At 46.5% G+C, this 11290-nt stretch overlaps 1 pseudogene; it reads left to right on the forward strand.

Moving 5' to 3' along the window:
* Positions 1–5373: 5373 nt before the first annotated feature.
* LOC121790743 lies at positions 5374–6346 on the forward strand (annotated as a pseudogene).
* Positions 6347–11290: the final 4944 nt, after the last annotated feature.

The raw sequence follows: 11290 nt of genomic DNA on the forward strand, positions 1-11290 counted from the left end.
ACATTCACTCAAAACATCAAATGGATTTCACTCATCTCATGGCGGAAGCGGAGCGCGAAGAACAAGAATACTACGAACAACATCGTGCCGCTTACGAAGCATATGTCGCGGCGAATACCCCTCATCCTCCTCAACGCACTAGATCAAATCGCCGCTACATCCATCGTGACCGGAGGGAGCCCACGAAAGGCTCGTTGCCGACTACTTTGCCGACCATCTGCGGTTTCCGGCAGATTACTTCAGGCGTCGTTTTCGCATGTCAAAGCGCTTGTTCATGCGAATTGTCAACACATTGTCCGCACGTGTTGAATACTTTCAAACAGGTGTAGATGCAACCCGGCCGGCAAAGTATCACGGCGTTGCAGAAGTGTACGTGTGCCATCCGACAACTCGCTACTGGGCAAACGGCCTACATCTTCGACGAGTATTTGCATATCGTTGAGTCCACTGGAATCCTTTGTTTAAAGAATTTTTGCGAGGGCGTTCGTCTGCTTTTGGGGATGAATTCCTTCGGGCACCCACCACCGATGATTGCCAACGGTTGCTTCGTCTTCACGAATCAGTCCATGGCTTTCCCAGAATGCTTGCAGCATTGACTGCATGCATTGGAGGTGGAAGAATTGCCCGACTGCTTGGAGGGGGCAACACTTAAGCGGTCACAAAGGCGGCGGCCCAACACTTATCCTTGAGGCGGTCGCCGACTATCGCCTATGGATTTGGCATGCATATTTCGGCGTTGCCGGATCCAACAACGACTTGAACGTGCTCTATTCTTCACCACTCTTCAATGATGTGATGAATGGTGTAGCACCGGCGATCGACTTCACCATCAACAGAAATACATACCGCATGGGTTACTATCTCGCCGATGGTATCTACCCAAGGTGGTCGACGTTCGTGAAGACGCTCCACAACCCGCACGACCCGAGACGGGTTCTTTTTGCGCAGCGTCAAGAGTCAGCGCGGAAGGACGTCGAAAGAGCCTTCGGGGTCCTTCAAGCTCGATTCAACATTGTGAAGGCCCCGGCTCGGCTGTGGTACGTGAATAATATCGCCGACATCATGTTCACGTGTATTATATTACACAACATGATTATAGCCGACGAAGGGCCGAGGGCGGCTAGCTTCTACGACGAGGACGAAGCCGGAAGCTCAACAGCGAGGTCTCCCCCACGCCGAGGCGAGCATTCGACGGTTGGCCAGAGGATCGAGACAAGACACACAATGCGCGATACTCGAATCCACAATCAACTACAAGAAGACCTAATCAACCACATGTGGGCGAAATTCGGCAACGAGTGTGGTTTTTTTAATTTTTGAGATTTTAATTATGTAATTTTTAATTTTTAAGATTTTAATTATGTAATTTTTCATTTTTAGGATTTTAATTATGTAATGTTTAATTTTATTTGTCATTTGTAATATTTATTGTGGTTTTTAAATGAATTTTAATATTATGGAAATGTTATTGTTTAATTGAATTTTAAATTAATTGTTCTCGTCCTTGCGGAAGAGCACAGTTGTGGGTGTTGTGCTCACTGCCAATAGGCGCCAATACCACATGGGGTACTACTTGGCCGATGGCATATACCCAAAGTGGCCTGTTTTTCTGAAGACGATCAGCTTCCCAATGGGTGAGAAGAGAGTTTTATTTGCGCAAAGGCAAGAGGCGGCGCGGAAGGACGTGGAGCGGGCATTTGGTGTGCTCCAAGCACGATGGGCAATATTGAATGGGTCGTCGCGTCTCTGGTTCAAGGAAGTCCTCGTCGATGTCATGTATGCGTGTATAATCTTGCACAACATGATAGTCGAACATGAAGGTATGAGCATCACCGATTGGACCGATGACGAAGGTGCATCTAGCTCCTCCGGCACGGCGACCCCGCCCTCCGCTCAAGGATTACCGACGGGCTTCAATGAGGTTCTATCTAGACATGCCTCAATGCGCAACCAACACGATCATGCGCAGCTCATGAATGACATGATTGAAGAAGTGTGGGCCCGGAACCGTCGTCGCTGAGTTTGCGTATTTTTTTAAAATTTGTATTGTAATGTATTAATTTTATAAATGAAATGAAGGTTTTTCTCAATTTTTTTAGTTATTTAAATATTCAAATAGAAGAAATGTTTATGGCGCGACTTAGGGCGCCCCACTGCAGGTGGAAGGACAGGAGGATAAAATGTTAATATGACGATGCATAAGGCGGGCTTTAGGGCGCCCCATTGCTGATGCTCTTGAGTAGAAAATGTGTCGCTTACGCATTTTCTAAACACATGCAGTTTGAAAATTACGAAAATGTTCAAACACATGCCAAAAATGTGCGTTTATGAAATCGCGTGTTTGGATAGTTCTGCAAGAAAAAGGAATGTCCAACTTTCTGCACGCAAAACTTATTCCTTTATTTGTACGGGCATCGGTCCCACTTCTGAGTAAAACTTGATATTTAATGAATCTAAAATTTTAATCACAAAAAATGTGAATTTAGTAGTGAATTTCACATAAGTTCGTCTCGAGATAGCTCTAGACAATTTTTTTCACCTGAAACCTTTTTTATTATTATTTTTGTCTTTTTTAAGCCAAACATTAAATTCTTGGAAATTTGATCATTGTATATTAAATATTAGTAATTTTTTAAGAGAAAGATGAATTGTTACCGAACAAAAAATGATTTTGGAGTTTGGACTAATTCTTTCACAAAAGTCCGGTAGTTCACATAATGAATTTTATGGTAGTCTGTTAAGGACCTAAATCCTTAACGTCGATTTTCACACAAAATCAAGAAACGAGATGTCGTCGTTGTCGAGCGCCCAACGTTGGGTCGTGACTTGGACGGCAAAAAGGGGCGGTTGAGCGCGAGATCAGCCTCGTCGGCAACCTTAGGAGATGTTTCTTGTTTGCTACTCAATTGAGCCAAAAGAATGATAATTTCATATATTGATTGAATGAATGAAAAGGATAACAGTCTATCCTATTTATAATGCTACTGACTTAATGAACAAGAAAACAAAGATATAGAAAAAGATATGCTAAATCCCTCTAATATCTAAACTAAATAATAATAGAATAATAGAGGTTCGTATCAACTCCCCCACGGTTAAAATCCACCTTGTCCTCAAGGTGGGAACCACGAAGCAAAAAGGAGAGTTGAAAGAGAAGCTTTGGCAAGGCAACTCCTCCTGGATCAAACACACCCGAACAAATGAACGTCTCTCTTCTTCACTTCCATAAAAAATCAACAAAGGAAACCCAACTTTGTCGAAAAAATTCCTTGCCAAATCGAAAAGCTTGTCCACGCCTCCCAGAATGCCCAAGCATGGCATGTCATTACTCGGTGGGATCAACCTTGCATCTTTGTCGAGCGATGTTGATCGATGATTCATACTTGGAACATCACCGACATTCAAATCCACATAGACACAAGCAATTACGGGCAAATCGGTGTAAGCACCATCTCCTTTCTTGCCCCCACAATTTCCAACAACATTTTTGGATGACACTTGACCAACATTGAGCGAGGCGATTATCTTCTCCACTTCACCAATAGAACCATCCTCCTCTTTATCTTCTAGCAATGTCTCCTCCTTTTCACCAATCTTCTCATCATATACCCCAATGAGCACTTGCGGTGGCTCATTGTCGTTCTTGATAATCCATTTGTTCTTGACGAACTCTCCAAGGGACTCGTTGTTTGGAACATCAAGAGGAGCGCCATCATTGTGAACATCGGTAATGTCATTGGGAACATCATCACCGAATACTATCGTGGGAGTATTATCAGTTTTCTCTTCGGCTAAATTCTCATCTTGAATGTTCTCCTCAAACTACTCATCATCATCCGCATAACAGAGAATGCGTTGTTTACACACATGTCCCATCACCCATTTCTCGGGACAGTGCCAGCAGAGACCCAACCTGGACCGTTCTGACTTCTCCGCCTGGGAGACCCGTATTAGCGGCAGGCGTGGCTGCTCCGGAGTTTGACTGGTCACACGTGCGGGCTGACTATACAGGTCCCGCGTTGGCTTTTCGGTGGAGTAGCGGGGCTGGTGGGAGGCGGGCTGGACTCACACTCTCACCTCCTCCCGAGGGCGAGGTCGGTCCCAGCACGTCTCCGAGCGTCGGGGCCGGTCAACGGTCGGGTAGCCGCGGTCCTGCTGTTGCGCCGGTGGGTCCCAGCACGTTGGGCGGTGCCGCTGCGTTGCGGTTGTCGGGTAGCGATCAAACCCTAATTTGGTCTGATGCTCTCCGCGATCAGATAGGTGGCCACCCCTCTCGACGTAGCCGCTGCGGTGTCGGGGCCAAGCGTCTTGCGCGCGATCGCGGTACCCGATGGGCTGGTATCTCGGCCGTGGGCGACGATCATGTGGATCCAAGTGGTGTGAGACGTAGGGTGATTCTAGATCAGGCCACGACGGCGGGCGGAGTACTTCCACCCGGATGCTTTGAGGGTCCCAACTGGTTACACGGTGAGGTTGGGTCGGATGGTAGGGACGGAATGGCTGTGTGGCCTGAGGGAAGTCGTATTGACGATGACGATAGTCGGCGTAGTCGTATGACATGTTGACGGACTGAGGCGTGGCTGTGGTGGATGATGATCGTCTGACTTCGGCGCGGCACGCGGGAATCCTTCCCGTCGGGCGTTGCAGACGTAGTGTTGTCATGCGGCTAGAGCTCGGCGGACAGGCGGGACTCGACAACCAAAGCAGTTGCTGTGCGCGGAATGTTTTCCGTCGGGCAGCGGTGTAGCTTCGGTTCGAGATGGTGGGAGGGTCAGCTCTCAATGAAAGCACCAGTTGTTAAGGACCTAAATCCTTAACGTCGATTTTCACACAAAATCAAGAAACGAGATGTCGTCGTTGTCGAGCGCCCAACGTTGGGTCGTGACTTGGACGGCAAAAAGGGGCGGTTGAGCGCGAGATCAGCCTCGTCGGCAACCTTAGGAGATGTTTCTTGTTTGCTACTCAATTGAGCCAAAAGAATGATAATTTCATATATTGATTGAATGAATAAAAAGGATAACAATCTCTCCTATTTATAATGCTACTGACTTAATGAACAAGAAAACAAAGATATAGAAAAAGATATGCAAATCCCTATAATATCTAAACTAAATAATAATAGAATAATAGAGGTTCGTATCATAGTCCAAAATTTTAGCATCAATCAAACAATATAACAATTCAACATCCAAAAAATAGGAAATTAGTGGATCATATCACACTTGAGCACAACAAAAGTTGAATCAGCAAAAAATTTGATGTCAAGAATTTGTATCTACTTCACTCCAACATTAAAACACCTACTATTATTTACTCTCATTAGTCATTAATACAAACATAATGCAGTTTCTGATCAAGATTTTCTAATCACAGCATTCTTCACAACACCTTCATTCCAAGGAAAATCCCATCATCACCTCTCTATTTCAGGGATGACAGAGCTGCCCTTCTTGAGTTCAAGGCCGGCATTTCGAACGACACAACCGGCATCCTCTCCACATGGAGTGGCCGCGACTGCTGCAGCGGCGGATGGCAAGGCGTTGAATGCTTCGACGGAAGGGTTACCAAGCTGATCATGCCGAGGCCACCATCCTCACAAGCCCTCTTCATGAGGGGCACTCTGTCCCATTCTCTTAGCAGTTTGCAATACTTGGAGGTGTTGGTGATTAGTGGGATGAAGCATATTTCAGGTGCAATTCCACACAGTTTTGCCAAACTCACACACCTCATACACCTTGCTCTTGAAGATAACTCATTGGATGGAAGAATCCCATCAAGTTTAGGCCTGTTGGAAAACCTTCAGACAATGTCATTGAGTGGGAATCTTCTGACAGGAAAGATCCCACCAGCTTTGGGGAATTTAAGGAATCTGTTGCAGCTGACTCTAGCAAACAACACACTCACAGGTCCACTCCCCACATCTTTTAATACATTGAGAAACATCCAGTTTCTTGATCTCAGTTTCAATTCATTGTCCGGATCCATCCCAAATTTTCTCGGACGCCTCTCGAATCTTACATAGCTTGTTCTTACAAGCAACAATTTTGTGAACCAGATACCAATATCCTTGTTCAACCTCACCACCCTTTCTGAGCTTTCAATCAATCAAAATTTACTAACCGGAACAATCCCGGCTCAAATTGGGAATCTTAAGTCTGTTTCCGTATTGAGACTAAGCTCGAATAAGCTCACTGGCCAGATACCGGATTCCATTGCACACCTTCACAACTTGTGGAATCTGAATCTGTCAAGAAACATGCTCACAGATCCTCTGCCTAATAAAGCATTTGAGGAAGGCCTTCCTTCTCTACTATCGATCGATCTTTCTTACAATGATCTTGATGGGGTACGTACTAAACAAGCCCAATAGCAGTGACGGCCCATCAGCCCAAAGCCCAAGGAAGAGTATCAGTTCGGCATTACCAAAGAGTTCGGCCCCAGCCTACAGCTCGGTAAAAGCCGACCAATCAAGCTCTACTCTCAGATCGGCAAAAGCTGCTCGGCAATAGTTCAGCAGTTCGGTCTCAGTATTCGACCGAACTGGGAGATAGTGGACTCATGCAGAACCTCCACGACCTCCACTACACGATCTATTTAGTGGTGTCAACTCATGCAGGATCTCATGCAGGATAGCGGACCAAACAAAGAGATAGTGGACCCATGCAGGATCTCATGACCTCCACGACATCCACAACCTAGTTAGTGGTGATGTAAGCCACGACCTAGTTAGTGGTGATGCAAGCCACGATCTTAGTTCAATGTATAAATAGAACTTAGATCAGATAGACAAAAAAATGGAAAAACTCTCTAGACGAAAAAGATCATATAGCAAGTCTGTATTTGTAAGCTGTAAACCAGATCAAGCAATACAATCTTGCCCTCCGTTCTTCCCGTGGACGTAGATTTACCTCAGTAAATCGAACCACGTAATTCCTTGTGTCGTGATCTATATTTTCTTTTACCCGCATTTGTTACCATAAAAAATTCGCCCAATCATCACTGGCGCCGTCTGTGGGAAACAGAGAACCAAATTTGTGATAAAGCGAATTTTTGACCCTTTTTCCACCCCCAAAAAAAAAATGCATACCAGATCACATAACACCCATAATACCGTTCGTGATAACCCTGAGGAAGCTAGTCCAGCCCGCAGGTCTGGAAAACAGCCTCGGGAGAAATCTACTTCCAGTTCTCACGGAGAAGGAACAAGCCGCTCAAAGACTCATCGCACCGAGTCTTCCCAGCAGCCCGATTTGAACGAGGCTGTCAAGTTGTTTTTTGGCCGAGAAGCAGGAAGAGTTCTTAATTTTCCTGCAAAAGGGCCAAAAGCCGGAGACGAAAACGGTGGATTCTCCCTCCTCATCCAGACATGAAAGTCAATAACCCCACTACCCGCAGTAGTGCCGTGTCTTCCAGGAAGAAGAATCCTCAACCCCCGACATGTTCCTGTTCCTCCTCGGTACCAGAATCACAGGAGAACTCCATCTCCCTCCATACCGAAGAGATGTCGGGTTCGCCATGTACGGACATTGAAGACTCCGTTTTCGGACGATATCACCCCGAACTCCCTTGCCACAGAACTAACCGAAGCTCCGTCGATGACTTATGACGGGTTAGTGAATCCTCATGACTTCCTGGGACGCTATCAGTATAACATGGCGAACCAGGGTCTCAATGAGGTCCATATGTGCAAGCTGTTCCTCCCCGAGCTGCTTATCGGTAACGCAAGAAGGTGGTTCGATAGGCCTCCCCCAAGGCAGCATTAGATCTTACCGAGATCTATGGATGCTTTCCACAGGAGGTTCTTTCAGAAAGCGGAAGCCCGAATCACTTCGGCCATCAGCTGCTTTCTATACGTCAAGGTCGCGACGAAAAGATCAGCGACTTATGACGAGATTCCACAAGGAATGCCTACAAGTAGATGATCTCAATGATCTACTTGTCATTTCGGCATTCCAAAATGGAATCCTGCCCGGAGCTCTCTACAGAAAGCTCGTGGAATGCAGTCCGCAAACAGCTCAAGAGATGTGGGACATTGCGGACCAGGTTCTCCCAGTGCCGATGAGGCAGACCGTCGCAAACGGTCTTGAGACAGCTCATCCCGAGGAGACAGGAGGAAGCCCGATCATAGCGATCAGGGACATCCTCGCCGAACTCCTTTTGGCGATCAGGGACATCCTCGCCGAACTCCTTTTGAAAGGATTCAAAGGATTCCGGTGCAAGACCGATTGGGGGCCACGTCTCAATCCTGAGAAGCCGCCCGCATCAGTTCGTACCATTGAACAAGTCGAGAGCGAAAATTTTCGAACTGCATTCCGATATGTTCGAAAAACCAAAGCGGATGACGAAATCGTGCCGCGCGTTCGACCTCAGGATCAATATTGCTCCTTCCATCAAGACCACGGTCACGATACCGAGGAGTGCCGACATTTGGCTTGCAGGTATTGATGCTCTTGTGAAAGCAGGGACGTTAAAAAAATACAAAGGCAAGCAGCCGAAAAGAACAAAAAGCAGAGAGGTGCGAACTGCGCTCCTCAGGATCTGAAAAAAGCAACAGGACCCCGAAGACGATGACGAGCTGCAATATGATGGAGTAATCCTGACTATTGATGCTCTCCCTGCCGGGAAGACTAAATCGTCCCTGAAGTCAGAGCGCAGAGGCTTCAATCGAGAGGAGCCAACGCATAAAACGCTGAAGCAAGGACGAAGTGATTACATTTTCAGATGCAGATCCCGTCCCGGGCCATCTCTCCTCATCAAGACGCTATTGTCATCCAAGCCGGAGTGGCAAACAAACTGATCCACAGAGTGTTTGTGGATACCGGAGCGTCAGTCAGCATTCTTTTAAAGAATGTTTCGATAAACTAGAAGTGGATCCAGCTCGGCTCAGTCCGGCTCCACTTCCTCTGAAAAGTTTCGGCCCAGGAGGACACCCGCCCTGAAGGTATTATCAGCCTTCCGATCACGGTGGGAAAAAGCGCCTACAAGCTCCAGTACGATGATCGAGTTCTTTGTGGTAAAAGCTCGGTCCCCGTACAACATCATCTTGGGAAGAGACTGGCTAACGCAGTTCGGGCCGTTGCTCTACTTATCACCTCACCATCAAGATTCCCACTAAAGGTGGGATAGCGGTCATCCGAGGTGATCAAAAGAGAGCAAAAGAGTGTCTGCAAGATTGCGCTTAAAAGTGCCGAGCAATCAGATCGGCATCATCAAGCAATCAGCAATCACAGCAGCCGGAGTCAGAGGCAAGCGAAATGACCGAAGTCACACCAGAGTCGAACTCAATGACCGTTCAGTTATACGAAGATGATCCCTCCAGAACGGTCAAGATCGGTTCGCGGGAAACGCCTCTACGCCGAGAAAAAGACCATCCAGCTCCTCAAAGAGTACGAAAGATGTATTTTGCATGGTCTCCGTTGGACATGACCGGAGTGCCCCCTGAGGTAAATCACTCATCGGTTAAATATTGATCCTTCAGTCCGGCCTATAAAACAGAAGCAAAGACTCTTTGCGGCAGAAAGAAATCAAGTCATCCATGACGAAGTCCGCCAATTATTGAAAGCGGATGTATTATTCGAGGTGAATATCCTTCTTGGGTGGCCAATCCTGTGATGATCAAGAAAAAAGAAGGAGGATGGCGGATGTGCATAGATTTTACCGATCTAAACAAGCACTGTCCTAAAGATTGCTATCCCTTCCGAACATAGATAAAAAAGTAGAAGCTTTGATCGGCTTCGAAATTTTCTGTTTTCTTAATTTATACAAAGGCTACCACCAAGTTTTAATGGATGAGAATGATGCTTCAAAAACGGCTTTCATTACTGACTTCGGCATCTTTGCTTATAAAAAGATGCCATTCGGGTTAAAGAATGCCGGAGCCCACATATCAAAGGATGGTAGATAAGCTTTTTCGGCATTTGATCGGAAAAGAGGTTGAAGTGTATGTTGACGACATAGTCGTCAAAAGCAGAAGCACTTCGGAGTACGAGACAACCTCAAATCCACCCTCGACGTGCTCAAAAAGCCAACCTCAAACTCAATCCCCAAAAATGTACCTTTTTGGTAGATTCGGGAAAGTTTCTGGGTTGTTGGGTTTCAAAGGACGGACTCAAGGCAAATCCCTCAAAAGTTCAAGTTGTTCAGAACATGGCGATGCCGAAGTCCATACATGATGTGCAAAGGCTAACTGGATGTCTAGCCGCACTGAATAGATTCCTTTCCCAAGCAGCCGAAAAGCAACTGCCGTTCTTCAAAGTGTTGAAAAAGGCACCAAAGTTTGAGTGGGGGAGCCGAGCAGAAAAAGGCTTTTGACGAGCTCAAAAGTTATTTAGCCAAGCTTCCAATTCTCTCTGCTCCAACAGATGCCGAAGTGATATTCTATACTTAGCGGCATCAGATCAAACCATTAGCGCGGTGCTTGTACGAGAAGAAGGCCTAAAGCAAGCTTCCCATCTACTTTACAAGCCGAGCATTAAGAGGTCCAGAAACAAGGTATCAACCTCTGGAAAAAATTGCTCTGGCGTTAGTAAATGCAGGCAAGGAGACTGCGGCCATACTTCTATGCTCACAAGGTATGCGTCTTAAACCGATCTGCCACTCTCGGCAAGTTTTGACCAAGCCAGAAGCATCAGGCAGAATCGCCAAATGGGCCATAGAGTTGGGAGAACACTCAATCGAATACCTACCTCGGAAAGCCATCAAGGGACAAGCCTTGGCAGATTTTCTTACAGAGGCAAAGTTCGATCAAGTAATCCCTGTCATTGCCGAACAGAAAAATTCTGCCAATACCGAACTAGGCACAGCCCCTGGAATCCGAAGTAGAGCCGCCGGATTGCTGGAGCGGATTCGTAGATGGAGCTTCGAATAAAACGGGAAGTGGAGCTGGTATTCTACTTATCGCTCCCGACGGACACGAGGTAACTTATTTCACTTCGGTTCTTATTCCCAACTACTAATAACGAAGCCGAATACGAAGCCCTCCTTGCCGGACTTCACTTAGCGCAAAGTCTATTTGTCAAATCTCTCAAAATCCATTGTGATTCACAAGTCATAGTGAATCACATGCTGGGTACAAGTGAAGCCCGAGATGAGAGGATGAAAAAATACTTGGACAAAGCGCAAAGCATCAGCCGAAGTTTCTCCTATTTTCGGATAATCCGCATTCCCAGAGCGGGAAATAGCCGAGCAGATACTTTAAGTAAGTTGGCCTCATATCCGAGCTCAAAGGTGGAGGAATTACTACACCGACGCATTGATGAAGCTGAGGTACATTCAGTAACCAGCTCGCCGA

This window comes from Salvia splendens, unplaced genomic scaffold (assembly GCF_004379255.2).
Source record: "Salvia splendens isolate huo1 unplaced genomic scaffold, SspV2 ctg608, whole genome shotgun sequence".
NCBI lineage: Eukaryota > Viridiplantae > Streptophyta > Magnoliopsida > Lamiales > Lamiaceae > Salvia > Salvia splendens.